The sequence below is a fragment of the Armigeres subalbatus genome, chromosome 3 (assembly GCF_024139115.2).
Source record: "Armigeres subalbatus isolate Guangzhou_Male chromosome 3, GZ_Asu_2, whole genome shotgun sequence".
Lineage (NCBI taxonomy): Eukaryota > Metazoa > Arthropoda > Insecta > Diptera > Culicidae > Armigeres > Armigeres subalbatus.
The window spans coordinates 275,224,008-275,245,958 of NC_085141.1; the positions used below are offsets into that span (position 1 = coordinate 275,224,008).

At 41.2% G+C, this 21,951-nt stretch overlaps 1 protein-coding gene across 1 annotated transcript in view; it reads left to right on the forward strand.

The window, feature by feature from the left end:
• The first annotated feature begins 2,900 nt into the window (after nucleotides 1-2,900).
• The window catches only part of LOC134222479 (uncharacterized), a 276,614-nt gene continuing 257,563 nt past the window's right edge, over nucleotides 2,901-21,951 (forward strand). Inside the window, exon 1 of the mRNA XM_062701631.1 lies at nucleotides 2,901-3,423. The gene's annotated coding sequence lies outside the window, so the exon portion shown is untranslated. The remainder of the gene's footprint in view (nucleotides 3,424-21,951) is intronic.

Consider the following 21,951-nt stretch of genomic DNA (forward strand, 5'->3'; position numbering starts at 1 on the left):
GTCTTTTTTATTATGAAAAAAATCCTTCATCGTTAATAGGAAAACTGTTTATCAGTTTTTAAGAGTTTAGAAGTAATTTAGATGAGTGAATTTATCTTTTCAACCAAATAAAAATTATTATAAATAATACAATCTGGCGTTTAACGTGCATATTTTTGTTTACGTCGCATTTTCTACCGTCCCGAGAGAGAATAAGAGTAAGATATTAAGAGATTGAGCGAAATTTTGCTTAGGCCGGGAACTGGTTTGGAAGTGTGCCGAAAATGCAATCGCTATGACTGAAATGAGTACTGCACCTCGTTAATTGAAATCAAATGGAAGCTTTTTCTAACAATGTTTACCGAGAACAGCTATTTTTAAACAGAAGTGAACCCCATTGCATCAATGCACGGCCCACGAAATTCAGGAAAAGTTGCTTCCTGTCATAAATATCAATTAAATAATACAGTCGTATGCATGTTATGCCGGAAATGGGGTAAGAAACCCTACATCACCAGGGCTCGTAATGCTTACTCAATCTCAGAAGCACAGGATAAACAACGAAAACAGATTCACCCTGGGCTTGAAAAGCGCTTGCTTGGTCTCATCGCACAGAAAATTCGAAAACCTGTATATTGCATAGGGTAAAAGACCCAATAGTGGAGGAACTAAGCACGTTCCACCACTATTTGTTCGCTTGCACAACAATTATACACTATATCGCTTACCTCAGTGGTGCATTCGAATGCTTTGAATTCGTATTTTGATTAAACAGTATTCCAATAGCAGCAGCTTGCGTCATTATCACCTAAAATGAATCCTCCAATTATTGTTGCAATGTTCCAATAGCTGCGATATTCTCTAATTCGTGTGCCTATAGTTGCGAATCCCTTTGTTTTCATACGGGACTCGTAACTATAGGAACGCTACCGCAACTATAGTTAAAGGAGCAGAGAAGAAATTATAGTATTTCAGTGATACTTTACCGATTATTTAAGAAATCCCAAACTGTTTTCGCCTCTTTCACGTAATGACAGGTCAACAAATAGATATGCAATGTGGGTTGCTGCGTTCATTGCGTATATTTGGCAAAATCTAAACTACCGCAACTATAGGAACAGCCACGACTACCTGATCAATTACCCTACAGCTACAGAGAGGGAGGGGGAAAGGGCCCCAAAACGCCCCCCGGGGCAAAACGACTTTCGGGTATTCACTTATATTTACCATGTTTGAGATAGCCTTAATAAAACTAGACGTGAAATTATGTAGGTTAGGCGAAAAAAGTGTCAAAATAATAGATAGGAATGTAGGAAAAACTGAAATTTTCCACATTTTGATGAAACATCTAACATTTCGGCGAGGCAAAACGCCCTAGTGGAACTATCCTACAATGTACTCGCGTCATCACGCACTTTCCATACCAGAATGCTGATGTGCTGACGCGTGGTACGTTGTTCCCTAAGAGCTGCCGGCTAAAAGGCGTTTTGCCTCAAGAGTTTTCCGGCAACGAAATATCACCACTTTTTTGAAATGTGAATATTATCAATATGATTGAGATTTTTTTCTAATTTAAAATGCCGTCAGCTAGCTATATTGTTTAACTGTTGCGTGAGCTAAGGCATAGGGGAAGTGCACCGGTTTTGGCCAACTTAGTGCCTAATTTGGCCAACCCTGAAAAATACATATTTTTCCAAAATAATCAATCAATTGAAAGCAGCGGTGAACCGTGAGGGATATATCATTTGTTGGAACTAATAAAACCCTCGCGAATTGCTTTATTTTCGGAGTTATTCGCAAAATTGTCCAAATTAGGAACATGGCCAAAACCGGTACAGTTCCCCTAAAAGCAGTCTATGCTTAGCTAGGGCATGTTGCTCCTCCTTCCCCTAGATAATTATTGTTAAATGTAAATAGCTAGATTTACAAATTTTGCATTTGCGCACGGTGACACGGTAGGGTGGACCATAATTATATCAAAAATCGACTGTGTATCAACAATAACAACAATTTACAGAGTATCACGCATTATTAACCCTAAATTGAATTTTTCTCAGACAGTCTTTGCGGAAAACTGTGTCAATTTATGCATTTTCGGTTGTGATGTATCGAAAATGAGAAATAGGGATCAAGTCGATCCAGTCGATCCAGTCTCCCGAAAGAATTTTTCGATTGACTCCCACCTTATGCTTTGAAAAAAATAAACCATATTTTAAAGCTGAGCAATTTGCAACATCGTTACCTTACCTTTACATCTAATCGCGAATTGCTCGCTCGGCTCCATCAACAGAAAGCAGAAACACGTGGTTGCGCACCGGCTGCTTCACTACTCACCTCGCTGCGTCCCGGTGCGCGCGGTTGTTGCTTGCTGATTACCTTTCGCCGTCTACCTCCATCTGATCCTGCGCTAAAGTCACTGTGCGTGTTGTTGCCCATACGGATGGAGGAATACGCGCCTAAATGGATCCAGTAGTCGTCTTCCTTCGGATGTGGAAAAAGGGAGTACGGAAAATGAAAGTAAAATGCGAAAAACCTTCCGTACCTTGAATGGGTCGGTGAGCATAACTTGACATAAAATGCAATGGTATGGGTGAATCAATGAGAGAGAATGAAAACCGGGAGAGAATCGGAAGAAGGAACTACATAGGACCAGAAGGTGTGCAGAGACAACGGAGAACCCTTCGTTCGATGATCAAGCATTGCATGCACGGATCACGGAAGGTATCCTTTGGTATCGGAGGTAACTGACAGAGCGAAAGAGAACGACCGGGCGGGCGCGCTGCGCACCCATACAATCGGAACGGCAGGCACAAAGTTGCCGGCGCATACAGACATACCGGTTTTTGCGCTGTTTGCTCCGCGCGCCGTTTAGAACCTGAACTGTCAACCGACCAGCTCACCTTTCATACGAGTACGAACCGTCTGACTGAGCGGACACACACGTGGAGAGCAACGTTCCCGGAGTCGCAGGAAGGATTTTTCCGTTTTTCGCTCTAGGTGCCTTCTAGTGCCTAGTCCAAATTCACCATTTTCACCAAACCCGTTTCGATAGTGGTTCAAAATTTCGCATTCCAAAGCAATAGTGTAACACAGAAAAAAACACAAATAGAAAAACTACACAATTTGGATTATCAAAATTGCTCCGGTGACTGTGTGTGACGAATTTAGTGGAAAAACAGTTGCAATAGCCGAGCTGACGACGAACCCACGGGCTGTGAAGTTGTGCAAAAGCAAGAAGAAAGTTAGAGTATGAATCGATTGTGCAAAGTTGCGGAAATCGAAATAAGGATTAAGTGATCGAATCAAGTGGTGCGAAGTCTATACGAACAGTGTGCAACGATCGTTGGGGGTCAACAGTGAATAAATTTGGGACCGCATGTACGAATAGCAGGATACTGTAATCGTGTGAGCAGTCCGCCCGAGCGATAAACCCGAGCCAAGAAGGTAAGTGAATTAAGAATATGTTATTGTACGCGATGCGATTGCGTGTCGAGTGCGCTCTGCAAGTACTTCAAATATTTGCCTCCTCAAGAACGAACCCTCTAATTAGCGCATGCGGGAATGGTGTGTAACTACGAGAGGTAATGTGCTATTAATATTAATTTGCGCACTAAATGATGGGGGACGATGAGTGCTCCAATAGATTGTGGAGCAGGTACCTCACTAAATGAAAGTGTATTGACAGATGGTAATTTTAACAATTTGAATAAGTCAAGCAAAGATAAGTTTTGACTGTTTTCAAAATTACTTTCTATTTCTACGAATGAAATTGAGTGATTAAATTATTTTTGTTCTAAAATAACATTTTTGTAAAAACTCGTTCCATATTTTTATTCATTTAGAACTGACAAACGTTGTAAATTGGAACAGGATTATCGCCACGTGCACGACTCTTCCATATAGCGAACCCATAATATTCGGGGAACTACTGTACCTCCTTTCCAATGTGCAACCATCTGTTGGAATCGTCTTCCACGGTTGCGCACATGAAATTATGGAATTTTTAATAAGAATGCATTCCGGTGGTGGCCTTCGAGCTTTCGACTAAGAAAGACCCGGACGAAGTTGGCGCACAGTTCGTTCCCTGGGGAGGGCCGGGATCTGCAATTACCGTCTTCGCCAACACGTTAATCAATATGTGGCGAGTTTCTAATTACAGCATGGGTGGATACATAAATTCGATAAATGACGATTGGGCGAGCAGAAGCCAATTCGGTCGAATACCAAATGTGTCCATCCGGTGTCATCAATTTCCTCTCGTGACGCTAAGCGGATTAGATAAGATTAATTGGGTTTGTTTTGATTGGTCACCAGTAGTGGTACCAGTCAAGTCGATTCGGCACGACTTAGATAGATAACGATCGTGCTGCACACTGCACCACAGGCAGGGGTGAATGAGTTGGCACAGTAATTGATTAAATCGATCGGCGGGTGGTCCCTGCCTAAGCAGGATTTGAACTTTCCATTATTTGGCTAATGATGGCAGAGAATCATTATGCTGAATGCAAACATGACGATGGGTATTCGATATGAATGTGGTATGAATAGCATCAAGCGAAACCAGCAGATTCTGACAGTCAGCGGCATGACAGTGGTGCGGCTGGAACCCCTGCCAGGAGATTGGCTGCGGGTATGGTGGAGATATGTAGCAGAAAAAATGCGGATTTGTTGATGACAGCGGACAGTAGCATTGGCACAGGGCATTGTCAGACCTCTGGTATGATACATGGCAAAAGGAAAGACTTACTAGAAGTCGAATTCTTTGTTTGATAAGCTGGACACAAAACTGCTTTTTTATACAGACTTTGAATGACTTTTTATTTAGACACACGCAAGCAGTATTGTATTGAACTCGTAAAACTCTATCGACTCTCTACATCTCGATGTTCCATTTCTGAATGTCATTTTTCCAAAAGGGACATTCGGTCGAACTGGTAATTTGGTCAAAAAAATAGTTGCCCCCTAACATGTCGTTTGACCAAAAATGCTGTTTGACTGAGATGGTCGTTTGGCCCAATATGTCGTTTGACCAACTCACTCAATTGGCAGAATAGACCGGTTGACCGAAACGGTCGATTGGCAGAAAAGCCATTTGGACGAAACGGACATTTGGCCGAAAGTGTCGTTCGGCTGTACTGGTCATTTCGTCGGAAAAGTCGTTTAGCCGAGTTAGGTTATTTGGCAGAAAATGCAGTTTCGGCCAAATGATCTATTCGATCAGACGACTTATTCGGCCAAACGACCATTTCGGCCAAACGTCATTTTCAGCCAAATGACTTGTTGGGGCAATCTTTTGGCCAAATCATCAGTTCGGCCGAATGTCCCTTTCGTCAAACTATTTTTGCCCTGAAAACCGTTTCGGACAATATTCAATTCGGCCAAATCGAAATGTTTGGCCGAATATTTCATTAGGCTGAAAAATTCATCCGGCCGAAAGTGTCGTTAGGCCGAACTGGTCACTTGGCCGATAGATTCGGTTGGTCAACTAGGTTATTTAAAAACATCTTGAATTGCCATTTACCGAAAGAGACCTCTAGCCGAAAAGGTAATTTGGGCGAAAATATCATTTGGCCTAACGGGTCGACATTTTTGACCATATTACCGATTCAGTAAATGACATTTTTGGTCGGTCATACGGCATTCTAGACCAAATGGTCCTTTCTGTCAAACGACCATTTCTGTCAAACGTAATTTTCGGTCAGACGAGCTATACGGCCAAACGACCATATCGGCTAAACGACCTATTATGGCAAATGGTCAGTTCGCCCGTATGTCGCGTCTAGCCAAACCGGTTTTCGATCTAATAATGGCTTTCTGCCAACAAGTTTTTGGCCAAACCACTCTTCCCTTTTTTTAATAATTCACCGTAGATTTTTCGCAGAGTAATCAGAATACTCAATGTAGATTGTAATGTTGGTTAGCAGATTCATTCATTCACAAGATTCAGCAATTGATGCAATCTTACATATATCCAAAGGTGCCATAAAAACATTTTAAAATCGGTTTCACAGCCGGTATATAATTCGTTTTAAAAATAACTGCAGAAATATTTCTAAACTTCTCTAGAACAAAGGTGGGATGAATTGTGAACTTCAAAGTATAATTTATGTATGTAACTAATACAATAGTTTATGACCCATAGCACAGCGATTGAACTTGGCACTAATGAGATAACACAGAGTGTAACAACATTTAAACACGATATACCACACCGGTATCTCACATTTCCCTCATTTATCCATCCGTTTATCCTTCCTTCGAGTGGTGGAAAGGTACTTTCCCAAACGTACTCTCCGACATATGTAATCTTGCGCGCCGCCGTAAGAGTCCGCACTTTCGCGTGTTCCGACTCTTTCTCGTGCTGACCACGGAAAAATCACCCTCCCTGATCTGGATCCGATATGACTGCATTTGATTCGCGTCCACCCTGATCCTTGCCAGCTACTCGCTTGAAGAGCGTACATTCAACTTGCTGCAACGCAGTCCAGCGGAACCATATGGTCAGTTCATCCATTTGGTTAACTCGCATCGAAATATACTGAACAAGAAGCGAGGGGTGTGCCAACCCCGAAAGGATAATAAATTTTCGGCTTTATTTCCATGTCGTTAACACGTCCACTGCTGCTGGCTGACTTTCTCCTCTTGAACCGCACGCTTTCTTCAGCCACCAAAACCACTTCGTACCGAAGCAATCGAAGGAAAGTAAGCGACGTTAGACACGGAGCCAGAAGCGGTCAGATCGGTGGAGGTCAAAATACGCGACGCGCGCGCAGAAAACCGCTCGAATGAGATGCTGGTAGGATCTCGGAAGGATCTCGAGGGGAAAAGGTGCGTCATCTCTTCTGTCGGGATGTGGTCACTCGGAAGCGCGAACACGTGTTGATTTATGGTAATTAATGACAGGAAGAAAGTTTCGACGGTGACGGCGGAAGGATTCTCAATCCCATAATGGAGTACCGAGATGACAGTAAGCGGTTATGCAAACACTTGGCGGAACCCTTCTGTCTCGGTGTCAAACGGAGTTGCGGGTACCTTCAGGATGATGGCGGTGTGCAATTCAATTGTTCTGGTGGTTCCGAACAAATTTTATTACTTTACGGCAGAGCCATTGTTTTGACCCCGGTGAGTGTCGTGAGCGCGGTGCTTCGGATCTACGAGAGGGGTTGGACACTTTTTAATGATCGATAAATTTGGAGATTAGGCAAATGTTATGAACGTGCGGAAGCATAAACCGGAGCATTTCTTGCGGATGAATTCGGTTCGGTGTGGGAAGGGGACTCTTGAGCGGAACTGTCGGAAGAAAAATCAATCCATTCGGGGAACAATGGAAGCTGTTTCAATTTAATTGAAATATTGTTACCATTGGCACCGCGATTCGATCGATGACAAGTACGACAGGCGTCAAGGGGAAAGGATAATAATTGATGCCATAGTGTACTGCTGTGAACGCAATCGGTGCAATTATTGTCGTTTTAGTTAGTTAGTGATTTGCATTTGAATAGATGTTCTGTGGAAAAATGGAAACTTTGACAGTTGGTTGGCAATCAATGAATATTTAGCTCGATATTTGTCGAATTTTTTTTAAATTAAAGTTTCTTACACGAGCAAAAATGTACTTTTAAAGAAACTGTTAGAAAAAATTCATATAGTTATATTCGAGAAATAAAATTCTTTGCTGTTTTTTGTGCAAATAAAGTTTTCAAAATTTTAAACAGCACTTACCATTCAAACGTCCGTTGAATCATTCAAGCTTGTTCTGCTGCTATTGTCGAATTTTTATTGCCGTGCAAACAATGCGCGCTGGAAAGTTTTTAATCATTAAAGCAAACAGCTTTCTCCGGAGGGCACGAAGGCAGGAAGCAGCGTCAATTTCAGCGGATCGTCAGCAGTTTTGTTTACTTTTCGCGGATTTTGGCTGTCGTCGTCTGTGCGTTTTCCAAACGATCCAAAAGGGCCGTGCCTATCAAGCGTTAAATTGTTGGGAGTTGCAATTTTTTCGTCCTTCGTCCTTCCTGCAGGCACAATTCTCTTTTCGCTTTCTCCATTTCGGAATAGTTGCAAAGCACTTTTTTTTCACCGATCTGGAACAGAATAACATAAATTGCGAATCAAATTAAACACATATCACACGCACGATACAGCTTCACAGTGGAGGTCTTTGTTCGTCAACAATCACGGTTTGCATTGTACTCCCAATTGATTCGACTGCTGGTGGCACATTGTTTCCCACTGCTCGTCATTTTAGCAAAGCAGTTTGGCAGTTATTTATCGCCTGTCCCAAACCTACCCGTTCCGATTGGTCGTCCCGCTCGCCGAGTGATTTATAACTTGATTTCTTCTTAACCCTTTCTCCCAGGACCGACCCGAACGGGCACGTTACAAAAGTAGCAGCTCCGAAAGAAGAAAAGAAATTATGTCATTTAGTGACTATCGGTTGAGGGTAAACAATACCGATTCGATACCCTGTCGCCGAAATCGTAGTACAGGTTTTTGTGGCCAAAGCGATCCCAGCGGGACACGCATCCCACCCGAAGGCGACCGGCTATGTACCGGTTATCGGTTCGTGTAGGGACGTAAGGTGACTAACGATTAAGGGCAAGCAAACTAAAAATGCTTCAACGCTTCCGACCGACACCCAACGGTGTCCCGGGACTCAGCCTTGTTGTTGTCGTTAAAAACAATGTTTTCTTTGGAAATTGATCGGAAAGGTAAACAACCGGACACCGCCTGAAGTTGGAGGAAAACGGGTTCTGAGGCGATTCGTTTCAGGACAAAAAAAAGTTCTTTTCAGGTGTCCCGTAAGTGGCAAAATTTGCATTTCTTGCTCGCTTTCACCAAAGGGATTATCCCTGTTCAGCAGTGTAAGCTTTCTCCATTTGAATGGATTGTGCTTTCTTAGCGATAATTGTGTCGGTTTCTTTTGAACTGGAAATCCGATCCAAATAGGAGTAGCACGTGAATCAGTAACGGCTCGGATTGCTTTGAAACGGTGTGCGTAATCGCTCCAGATTTTGCACTAATAAGCTTGTGGTTTTCCGCCGCTTGCTTCGGTGTCCAGGAGCTGAGCCAAACGATGCAGCAAGAAAAGCCGCATAAGACTATAGAAAACCCGAAAAACTCGCATCTTTTTGTTAACCTTCCGGCTGTGCGCAGCCAGTAGTTCGACACCCAGTGGGAAAAGACAATAGCCGTAATTAGGTTTTGAGGTTAGGCATGTGTGACGAAAGATGACAGTCGTTCTCGGCTCGATGAGGACGAAGATTGGGGTAATTTTCCCACAGTTTCTGCTCAAGGATCGTACTAGTTATAATTTATGCGTGCGTTCGAAAATTGAATCATTAGCTCAAACGCCTTCCTTTTTCTCTCGAAAAATTGGAAGAAATTGTAAAGCCAACTGCCACACCTATAATTTGCACCCATTTCATTGGGTTCATTTGGTGCAGTGTATAACGGATCGTCATAATGGCGGTAGCAGTAAATAAATAATCAATATGCAATTCTTTTTCTGGCAAAGGTCTGGAATAAATTAGATTTTGCAGCAGAATACAACCTCCATGTCACTCTCTTGAAGCTGATTGAAGAAAGAAACTCGATATTTTGGGTGCGCGCCAGTGATCGACTGCATGGTGTGATATTGAAACCAACCATCAATCCCAGAGGTCCCAGGCAACCCCACACAAAACGTCAGTCAAACGTCAAATCTTTCACCCTTTCTCGTCGTGCGGCGAGCACCCGAAGTAAATCCACAGAGTGGAACCCCTTTCTCCGGGCCAAAATTTTGCATGCTGGCGCAAGTTGGCTATTATTTATAATTTACTATTATACGTCGATGTGACACACCGAAATATCTCGCACCCGGTGCAGAGAGTGCGAAAAATTTGAAGTGTGTAGAAAAACATAAACACTCCTCCTCATTACACGGTGCATTTTTGCAACACTCGACTCCGGTCTGTCGGCACTGCGCTGCGCTGGTCGAAAGGGGTACGCCAGTCATATCAACCGGCGAACAAAACAAAACGCTCTTGACGTTGACAGAAAAATGACACTAGTTTGCTGGAAACGGAGAAACGCATGTGGGTTGGGTAAACGTCCGTAACCGTTACACTCAACAGCGTCCATTCGAAAGGGTACATTGGGAATGGAGGGTAGCCGCCACCGCTTCCGTTACCCCTGTTGCCGTACCGTGCCCGATAAATTATGAATTAAAGAGTTAATTCCTTAATCATTGTCATTTTTGAAGACCACCACGTAAATCCGTGGTCGTAAATTGATGCCTCTTTACGCGGGATACTGCATCAGGGAGTGGAACGTCGCTAAGCGTTGGGATTCGTGCGGTCTGGTCGTTTGAATATTCACGACAGGGCGATTAGCGATAATTGCTAATAATTTACTCACCACTAATGGGTGGTGATTAGATTCGGTGGTAGTCTGCGAGACGAATTATTTGGAGTAACCGTAAAAAAGCTGCAGTAGAGTACAAAAACGAAGAAGAAAACGTTTTGTAGTTAAAAAAAATATCTTTTGGCTTATATTTTGTAAAAGCGTTATTATTAGTATTTCTTAAGGTTCTTGTTGTAGAGCATTTTTTTGGAAAACATTTCATATGTCGATGTTGTGGAATATATTTGGTTTGTTTAAAAATGTGTTGCATCATGCAACCAGAGCATAAAATATTCATCTTCATGAAGCAACTTCGGTCCGAATTTTGACGAACATCGCATGAATATTCAAAACATAGAATGACAATGTCAGACGACTACTTCACGAACTCATTCATTCGACTGTCACTGAATGCGTTTACTATGTGCAGAAAAAAACTTATTATCATTGTTTATGTTGATGTTTACTGCTGAAAGTGCCTCGCGGATGAAAATCGGATTCAGTCCTGTGTGATAAATCAATTTACTCATTTGAAACGTGTTCAGATTTCAGATAATTTATCAATTTGCAAAATGTGCATAAATATTCAATGACTAATATTCAACTGAATATTGACTGTCCAGAGACGACTTTGAATGTGTCGGAAGTGAACTGACAAATGAAGAAAAATGAACTTCACTAAAAATTTTCGATTATTTTACACTCTGGTTGCATCACACAACCATTACTAAAAAAGAAAAGTCATGTTTTCCATAATTCAATTCTTATGCATTGTATACAAGAATGTGTTATAAAAACCCTTCTTAATCCACCTAGTGGTAATGGTACCTTTCTCGTGCGTTATAAAAACAGTATTTCGATAATAACTTTTGAGCTCATCGTCCGATCCGGACAATTTTCAATAGCAAAGAATGGATTCCGCTTCGAATGAAATTTGTTGCAAGTAAGTCGGTTAAGGGTAAACAATGTATTTTTGCCATAACTTTTGATCCCATAGTCCGATTTGACCAACTTTCGATTGGATAGTATGTGGCAGGATTCCCCGTCGAATGCAACTTGTTGCACACATATCGGTTAAGAGTAAATGACTGAAAAGACGGTGAAACTTTTTGCGCACATACATACATACACATACGCACACACAGACATCACCTCAATTCGTAGAATAGATTCGATTGGTATATAACACTATGGGTCTACGGACTTTCTATAGAAAGTTGGTTTTTGGAGCGAACATGTTGCCTTTACGTACACTTAATGTACGAGAAAAGCAAAATTAGATTTTTTACACATTATTTTTTACTCACATGCTGAAACCCCCATTTAAAAGATTAGTGATCCTCATTTTTTTTTTCATCCAAACGAGTTCATCTATATAAAACATTTGGTCTTTCGATAACTATGGCACATAGTTTCTATGTGGCATACATTACCTTCTGTTTTCAATATTCTGAAATCAGATAACCGAACGGAATTAACATCAACCGAAACATTTGAATTTTTTTAGACATTTGCAACTAACCGATACTTTTTTTCCCAATCATCTGGGCATCAGATAGAGCAAAGAGGGTACCACTAAGAGCATTTGACTGCTGCATCTTCCGTACCTCTATCTACCCATCTTTCGGGACAGATACAAGCCAATCATGACAGGAACATCCTCGTCATTTTTTGTTCCCGTCTTTCCACACCACGGCAACGGGACTCTAATCTAAAGATGCACCTAATCCCATACCCCCGTGGTGGGCTTTCCCGATATTCCAGGAGCCTATCTGCACCGACAGAAGGTCGGATTCAAATTTATTTTATTATAATTAGCATCGAATGCAAATCGGAGATAGACTTGCGATGACACACCGCTGTGATTGGGAGCATTCCCGCTGGGAGATTCCCAAACAACAAGATTCGGCTGGTCGTCCCGTCATCGTTGACATTCGATGGAAAGTAGCTGTGGAGTAACAAAAAAACTAACATCCCAGATTTGGATGCTGTGAAAAAAGGGTTGTGGGATTCTGCCTTCTTATGTCACTGTCACCGTCAGGGGCCTCTTGACATTTGAATAAGGACTTTCTTGTGTTTCAGTTCATTTCACGTGTATCGAAGATCATGAAAAAATGTCAAGCCGGAAGTGTTAGAGTTACTGTCGGTATTTTGTTCCCTGATGAATCGAATTAAAGTTTATAAATTTTCCTTTCCGGCGATTATATCAGGCGTGAAAAAACATGTCCTGGGTTAATTCTGTAACGGGACGGCGGTTCCAATGGGACTGATTTTTTCTATTTGGTTTAATGTTTTTAACACGACGAAGAAAATTAACATACCTGAGAAAAAATAACTATACTGGATGCACATCAAGTCTGCTAACTTGAGACCCAAAAGGCATAATGCACTTAATTTCTTCTTCCCTGTCTCAAAAACTCTGAAATAAAAAAAAAACTCCCGTAAAATACGAAGTAAAAAGTGCATTATCTGTTCTTTCCTTATCCCTATGTTTTTTTCTGCTCCCGAACGCAATATTTATCGTCATAAATTCGAGACAATAGGCACCATCGGTAGGCCCCTGTCATTCCGGAAGGAAACGACTGTGTTTTTATGACCATCGATAATTACTCTCGGCATCGCAGCCAGATTCAACCGAAGTCGACCTTGCCAAAATCCCGTGCGTTCGTCAAAGGTTGGAGACGCATCACGGACAAAGATAAAAGGGAGAAAGTTTCTGCGCCTGGAAGTGTAAGAGGTAATCACCTACTGTGAGGGACACCTTTTCGGGAAACTTTTGAAAAACGAAGTGCCGAAATTTACGACTTCCTGGAGGCAGTGTTGCCAAACAGCATCATCAAGGGGTCGCTTGGAGAAGTGCCATTCGGAAATTGAAAACTTAATTTGAATAACAATTCTTCACTGTATAGGATTGATCGGTTTCAATTTATGAGGATTTACGAAACTGTCGCTTTCTCTCACACATTGCAATCGATTCCGAAATACGACACATTTATTTTGATACACATTTCCCAACAGACGGTACAATGTAAGGCAACCGATAGTCCTGCAGCGGTACCCCTTTTCCCACTTTTCTCCCAGATGAAAAATGTTTGGATAATTTTATCCGTATCATGTTCAATTAATTAAAAATAACATCCTCCGGTGTACTCGTCGTCATCACGTTCGACTCGATCCGGAAGAAAAATCACTCAACGCTCTGACACATTCCCGTCACGTCAAGTTCGCCACCGCTGCTGACTGGGTCTGGGTGTGCTGTTGATCTACATTCGGTTCTGTATCGTCCCGTTCAGGAATGAACGGGAAGAGCAGTTACCGTCTTCGAAAGATGGGTTTGTTTGCCTGGTAGGGAGGGCGAAAGACGGTTGACGTCCATCCGGACGGAGAAGAAGACACACTCAGCAGAGGGTTACGTGTAGGCACCTCTTGCGAGCAATCAGGCTGCCGAGAAGCGGTACCTACAGTCGGGAACAGCGACACAGCAGGAAGGATTTCCCACGTTTTCCCTCGGTTCGGTATCATCGTCGTCGGACGTAGCGTCGTCGTCGTCGTCGTCGTCGTCGCTGCCATGCCATCCATCGATGGAGACGGGTTAGGACGGAGAATCAATTTGTGCTACGCAACTCTACGATGACTGGGCACGATAAGGATGCTCCGATGATGCCAAAGATGTGCTTGAACAATGTTGGGAAGGTGGATTGCTACCGTTCAGTAAATTTGACGCAATTACGTCATATTGAGCCTCATTCTTCAAGGGTATATGAACACGTGAGTTTGTAGACCAAGAATGTCAGTTAAAAGAATGTACCGAACGAGTGAATCTGTGATTCTTGGTGTTGCGGAGTTGATTTGTTCTTGAAACCAAAAAGTTTTTCAAGAAATCACTTGAATCTTTTGATGGGAAATTTAATGAAAATAGGGACACTTGCCCAGCTGATCACACTGTCTGACTATCGAATTAATAGCTTCCTACACATGCATAACTGACCCAGGTGGATTGGATTTGAATCAAACAAGGGACAGTTATGTTTTTATGAGACGTAGTGACTGCACTTAAAAAATAAGACACAAAACTGGTCGTTAAAACTTCATTTTACCTCTGTTTTTCTTCAAAACGACATAAAACATTATGGTTCGGTTTCGACTCCGTTCTTTCTTCTTGTGTTCCCGACCGTTCTTTATTTACGTGTTTGAATTACTGTGGAAATTGCTTTTTAATGGTATCGTGGACGCAGCTCTGCATTCGAGATTCAGTTGTGGCGCCACCCAGTTTACTCTTCATAAACACTAATAAGTTTTTTTGGCATTGATGAAGTCGATTTTCTGTCGATACTACTGTTTTTTTAGAACGTATAATGTTTGGATTTCATGACGAATTCGTTAGCCACCACCCGATATTATTAACAATTCTACATGGACAATAGCACATTTTCTGATATAGTGCACAATGACACAACAAACTGAACAATCTATTTTCACTAGAGCGAATTGATATATACAAGTACATACCAACCAAATCCCCTTCAAAGCGAATAGAAATTTTTAGTTGAATCAAGCTGAAATTTGCTTCTTCAAAGTGTCGGGGAATGTCTACGGTTGTGGGCCACCCTGAACAATGTTTGACACATGATAAATACGCCAAATCCGAGAAATTTCAAACTTGTTGTTTGGCAGCATACATAATCAGAGCCAATATCAAAGCGTGCACTCACATATGGTTTTTTGCCAAAAAAAATCAAAACAGTGCAATGTTTGTGTCATGTAAATTTGCTGAACAAAAGAAAAATGTCCATCATTCCTGGTAGTGGGCCATCTCAATGTAGGCCGCTACAAACTCCACTAATTGCAATAGTTGCGACCGTTCCGAGCATTTGAAGTGCGCTGACATGACAACTAGCTATTTCACATGCAAGAATAATATTTTTCGTTCTGCCCTTGAAAGCCATTATTTTGTGTTTTTTGCCATTGGAGGCTTCTAAAATAAACAAATGTTCTTTTCTCATCAATTCATGAGCATTTGATTTAATTTTTTTTTCTACATTTCTAGTAGCTTTAGAAGGCGGCCCACAGCCTAAATGACACAATTTTTTTTATCTGCCAAAAATTAACACTTTTATAGGATGCCGCAAATCGCAGAACCACGATATGGAAGTAAATAGATTGTATCGTTTAAATGTTTAGTACCTAGTGTTATGATATTGATCTCTCTAGACACATATAGTGTTGGGAAGTCGATACTAGGAAATGCAAACACCTTCAAAGCAGCTTAATTTAAGCGCAGCTTCAAGCTGAAATTTAATTTCGATTAATTTCATTGATCAACTTATGCCACAATTTACCTTACTTTTGCTTCTTGCACTCCTTTGACTGATTTGAGGTCATTTGGTTCACTGCGCCAAAAAGACTATTATTCTACGATCAAACGGTTTTTTGGGTAATTTTCTACTTACAGCAGAAGCTAGTGACAGTGATGAGTATAGCAACTCAGCTTATACCTCCTAGAGCCGGCTGGGTTATGTTCATATACAGCTCACCGAAACCTGGTGACTTCAAATTTATCCTTGTGCACGAACTTCTATTAATTTAACTCTTGCAAATCTACTAATAATCGTGAATAACTTTTCCAAATCAACTTAATGCGATTTCACATGTCATCGACGTTTTTTTTGTCTTTCTTCGGCTGTACTCCAACATAATGTTCGCCAGTATTGATCAGTTGTCGAGATCTCGGTACTCACACCGAAGTATCCACAGGTATCCTCGTGTATAGTAACACCATCTGACCCTTGATCTGACCTGACCTTCAACGTAATCCGCTATGACTACTAAGTCAGTGAATTCCAAAATAAACTTTATGATAATTTATGTTGCCTTCCAAACAACTTTGTAGCATGCGCTAGTTCTCCATATCCCTCAGATTTCGTTTCGTATTTGCTTAACTAGTAGTCTCGTGTACACTAATGCCGTCAAGTGTAAAAATATGAATCTAAATTTATTTTACCCAAAATCAGCACTTGGGAGTCTCCCAGGCGCGTTTCCGTATTCCAAACCACAAACCATTTTCCAGCGGTCTTCCAGACGCGCTTTGTGAGTTTCCAATTTTTTCAGGGGTCTTCCAGACACGCTTTTTGATTTTCCAAACCACAATCCGTTTTCCAGCAGTCGTCCAAACGCGCTTTGTGATTTTCCAAACCACAGTCCGTTCTCCAGCGGTCTTCCAGACGCGCTTTGTGATTTTCCAAACCACAACCAATTTTCAAGTGGTCTTCCAGGTACGCTTTGTGATTTTCCAAACCACAATCCGTTTTCCAGCGGTTGTCCCGACGCGCTTTGTGATTTTTAAACCACAATCCGTTTTACAGCGGTTGTTGCGACGCGCTTTGTAATTTCTCAAACCACAATCCGTTTTCCAGTGGTCGTCCCGACGCGCATTGTGATTTTTCAAACCATAACTCGTTTTCCAGCGGTCTTCCAGAAGCGCTTTGTGATTTTCCAAACCACAATCCGTTTTCCAGCGGTTGTCCCGACGCGCTTTGTAATTTTTCAAACTACAATCCGTTTTCCAGCAGTCGTCCCGACGCGCTTTGTGATTTTCCAAACCACCTTTGTACATAGTACAAACCACCTTTCCTTGTGATTTTGTTTTAAACCATCCAATATTTTACTAATCAGCACATTAACCCCTTGAATTCAACTCACCTATTGAAATCAGCGTCAGGATGCAAAAATAACCTGGCAGGATCGCCAAAATGTGTGGTCCTAAATGGCCGGAACAAAATGCGATGACAGCAGCTCTCCGTGGGTGTGTGTGTGTGCACGCCACGTAGATCTGACAAGAAGAGGCCGAGTCATGGCTTGCTGATCACCAATTGACACGCTGAGGTGTTGATGTATAATCACACGCTGAAAGAACTTGCTCAAACCCCACAACCGTTTTGACTCAAATTCCGAACATGACTCATATTCCGAACACTCGCTTTTAAATAGCTATTTTAGCTTTATGTGTTTAATTTCCTCCACAGGAACTCGAATTCGTTTGTACTCTGGATTCTCTGTACAGAAAATCGATGAAAGTTTTAGTTATAGGGCACTAAAACGCCAGTGTTCGGAATATGAGTCATGGTTGGGATTTGAGCCAAAACGGTAGTTACTTCGGAGAAAAGTTAGCTAAGGTCTGTAGCTTTTCATTGGTGTTCAAATTACTACATTACTGTCTCCACAACCGGAGACACTCCCTTGCTAAAGAAAAATACGCACAAACGTTTGCGACCAATCGCGAGTATGGCACACTACGATTTCCCTTCTGGGATGACGTCTTTTGATACAAGAACAACATTGGAGGTAGTTTAATCATTTTTGGACACACTGGAGCAAACGTCATTCGTGTTAAGCACCATAGAGGGTTTTCACTATGAACATGGCCTGTGACACACGGGGTCCAACATTCAAGGTGTCCAGCCCAAGCAACTGACTGCGATTTTCATAAAGAGTGACATGTTTACCCTCAAACCAAGGAGATTACGCAAATCAAAGCGCACGATTGTTTCTTGTGCAGATTCAATCCTCGAGATTCAAGTGATTTGATAAGGGCACCAGGCAATAACAGCAAATTCCGGAATAGGCCATACAAGTGCACAGTAGAGCGATCACAGGCCACATAGGTTATGAAATCCATTGGTGATTGAAAATTATAAAAACAAATAGCCGGTTTGTCTTGGAAATTACGTTAACATGTAGTTAAAGATAGCAAGTTCTTGTTTTCTGCTGAACGTTATCATCCGACATTTATAGATACTGAGAGACAAACAGTTTCAAAACGGTTTATAAGCATTTGTAGTAGAATGCAGTCATCAAAGCTAGCAACAACAATGTAGATCTTGGCATCATCAGCATACAAAAGCCTCACTTCAGGTGGTAGTACCAGTGTGACTTCGTTGGCGAATATCGAAAACAATAATGGTCCTGGATTACTCCTTTGTGGTACACCAGATGTAGCAATGAAAGGATCCAAAAGAGATGATCCAACTTTCAAACGCAATGTTCTGCCCATTAGGATCTGAACCAATCAACGCTCGCGATGCAATCGTCCACAGTGATATTAAGTAGAATAAGGTCGGTTGAAAACCACCTTTTGATCTAAATATTTATACAGAATCCACTTGCCTTTCGGCGTGAAGAGTCTCAATACAAGTTGATGTGGCTTCAGCCAAGTTGGTCGCGCTCGATCTCTTCCTAGAAAATCTCATTCAGGAAAAAATCATGGTTCGTAGAGATTAGCGTTTTGACGCCCTAAGTCTGAAAATTTCTCCGGTTATTCTACAAAGGATCAAGAGTACAAACGAAATCAAAATCTATACGAAAGCGTGTATTCGGAATATGAGTCATGTTCGGAATTTAAGTCAAAACGGTATGGAGATTTCCAGCGCAAGTAAAACGTTTTGGTTCGAGGTAAGCGGTTGGAGATATTTTTGAACAATCAATAAGAGCACTTGAACACTGTGGTAGTAAGGCAGCGGGCAACCCGTCCGGTCAAGCATTGAACGAAAAATTTAGCTTCCAGATCGCTCGGGACACATCCTCAATACTGATGCGAAAGCTGCCTTAGTCCAGAACGCCAAAAGGGATGTCACGAGTAGCCACATTGACACGATAGAGCACGATGATACGACCGTAATCGAACGCAAGTAGCATTTCATTCAGCGTGGAGTATTTTGCTTTTCTGAAGTCAGAACTGCTCGAATGATGTCCAGACAATTACGAACGATCGTCGTACTTAGTCGTCAGCGTTATTTTTCTGACCAGTTTCAACTAGTTGGCATGAAGTAGATTGATTGCTGTTCACTGGGGGAATCGGCAACGGAGAATACTTTTTCATTCGGTGATGGTTTGTGATGCTAAAGTTTCCCTAATATTTGGTAGAATAATGTCCAAACATTTTTGCTGAAGATGTTCAAGTATTGAATACCGTCTGTATATTTTCTGCTGGTTCGGATGAGTTTTCAAGTAAACGTCTTTCCATAGGCTGTTTGAGTCTCACTTGAAACATTTGTACTCCGTTTGGAATGCCGATGAAGTAGTGTTCCTTACCGACTTCCTCATAATTTTGACAACAGACGTGTGAAATAAAAAGGGAGAAATTTCGTGCACTCGACCGTCAGTGCTTCCTCATCCTCGTCTATATACATGTGGATCTTTACTCTTTTCTCGTTGCTAATAAAAACTCATTTTTCTTAATCTATCATTTATTTGGGAGGCTCATTTGCCGTGAAGCGGTACGGAGCCGAATTCATGTTTTTTAAATACAGTTTTTCATGATTCTTATACAACAATGTTAGTGTTGGGGAACCGAAAAAAAAACTCAATTTATACACTCCTAAGAACTTCGTTCATTCGTTCGTAGAGCTTCTTGGTGAAATTTGGTAGATTTAGCCATGTGATTTTTGACGAACTTTTCGAGTTAATTGCGAAGAATGTTCCGAAGAGAAGTTGAACAATTCCTCGAGGCAATTCCGTAAAATTTCTAGATGAAAATCTAAAGAATTGTTCGAGGAAATTTTGATGAATTTCATAAGAAAATTCAGGAAAACATCCCTTGAATATTTTGAATAGTTTCCCAAATTAGGGGGAAACGCCGTCGCCGCTGAACAAAATGGTAACAAACGCACACCGCTAGGCTATTAGTTGTCCATTCATTTGCTTATGATAGGATGCATATGGGAGATAACTCATTTGTCTTCAAACTTTTTCAATAATTCTAAAATCCTATATGTTGGAAACTAATATGAATCCTGAAGTCTGAATACTGAAGTCTCTCACAATTGCTGATCAACCGGGCCCCGAGGTACAAAATTCCGAAAAATTTCCCATGGGAATTCCGAAGAATTTCTCGTGGAGGTTCTAAAGAATTTCCTGTAGAATTTCCAAACAATTTCCCGTGGAAATTCCAAAGAATTTTCCTTGAAATATCCGGAAAATTTCCCTTGGAAATTCCAAAGATTTTACCAAACAAATTATCAAAAATTTCCAAAGGAAATTCCTTGAACAATCCTTTGAAAATTCCGAATTATTTTCCTTGGAAATTTTGAAAAAAAGAATCCGAAGAATTTCCTGCGGATATTCAGAAGAATGACGAAAACATTTCCGTGGAAATTCCGAAGAATTTCCTTTGGAAAATCAAAAAAAAAATCCTGTGGAAATTCTGAAGAATAAATCGTGGATATTCGATGGGTGTCCTGGTAGTTTGTTTCTATTATAGTTAAAATAAAAGAACAAAAAATAGCCCATTTGACGTATCATTTTTAGAAAGAGAGTTGAAGAGCATTCAATCCGACTACTTGGATGCGAAAAAGATATTCCGTACTGTAAAGAATTTTTGAAGCCATTCATGTTTTAACACGGTGCGTAATTCTTCCATAATAGATCGTTACCATTTTAAAAATTAGTTCCATCAAAGTTTTTGAAAATTGCTCCAGAAAATCCAAGCGTTTTTAGACAAATATGGTCATTCGTGGACAAGATTACAGGGCGTTCCTATTTAAAAAAATGCTATCTATCACCGTTTTAGTCTTGTTTTATTTCAGCAAACAAACTTTGTAGAGTCTTAATATGACCAAAAAGATTATCATTTGAATTATTTTGCTAATAATTATGACTTTCGAATGAGTTTAATTATTAACGACGGTTTTAAGGCTAGTTTTTGACAAGCTAAAACGAATTTTGCGTTCATTATCCGTTGTTTCGGTGTATATTATACTACCACAACCCTGAAGAAGGTGAAATATACACCGAAACGTCGGATAGTAGTGACAAAAACCGGGTGAGCCGAAAAACTGTTGTCTCTTTAAGAACAACAGTGAGTAGACTCCAACGTTTTAGAGCTATTTTTGACGAATCCGGCCAAGTAACGTTTGTTTGACTAAACTATCGAAAAAGGTTCGAAAAAGCGGCAGTGTCCATCTCGAGGGAAGCAACGAAAATAGTTGAATTAAAAAAAATGGTTTATTTGAAATACTTATCCCTTAAGTTAGTGATGACCTTCTTTACCTTTCCCCAGGAAAGAAATCCCCGGATAGCTTCACACGCCGTTGCTCAGGTCATCATTGCAATCTAATGATGCTGTGCGAGGCGGCTCCGATGGCAATTAAAATTATTTAAACAACATAAATTCCAAACGTAAACAAAACCTCACGCAAAAAGACGAACCGCCACCGGGCGGTGTCATTCGAGTGCGCCAAGAAGAAATTTATTAACTATAAATTTTCCCCCGACAAAGGGTTTGGGCATGGCGACCTCCGGAGCGTACACGCACCAAACCAACAACAACACGGATGGATTAAGAACTCTAATGATGTTCCCAAACTATCCTACGGGACGCGGAAGAAAAAAGTTCGATCCGAAAATGGAATCCATCCAAGGAAGACGGAAACTGTTGTATCGTTTTTGCTTCATCTCATGCCAGGCATAAACTCTTCGTTCCAGTGCAGTGATTAAATTAAATTAAAATTAAAATATTTGAATAAACATCCCTCGCGTTGAGGCACATTTTTACCCGTCAAGGGGCCACGACGAAAAGGTGCCTTCTGAGCTTATCTG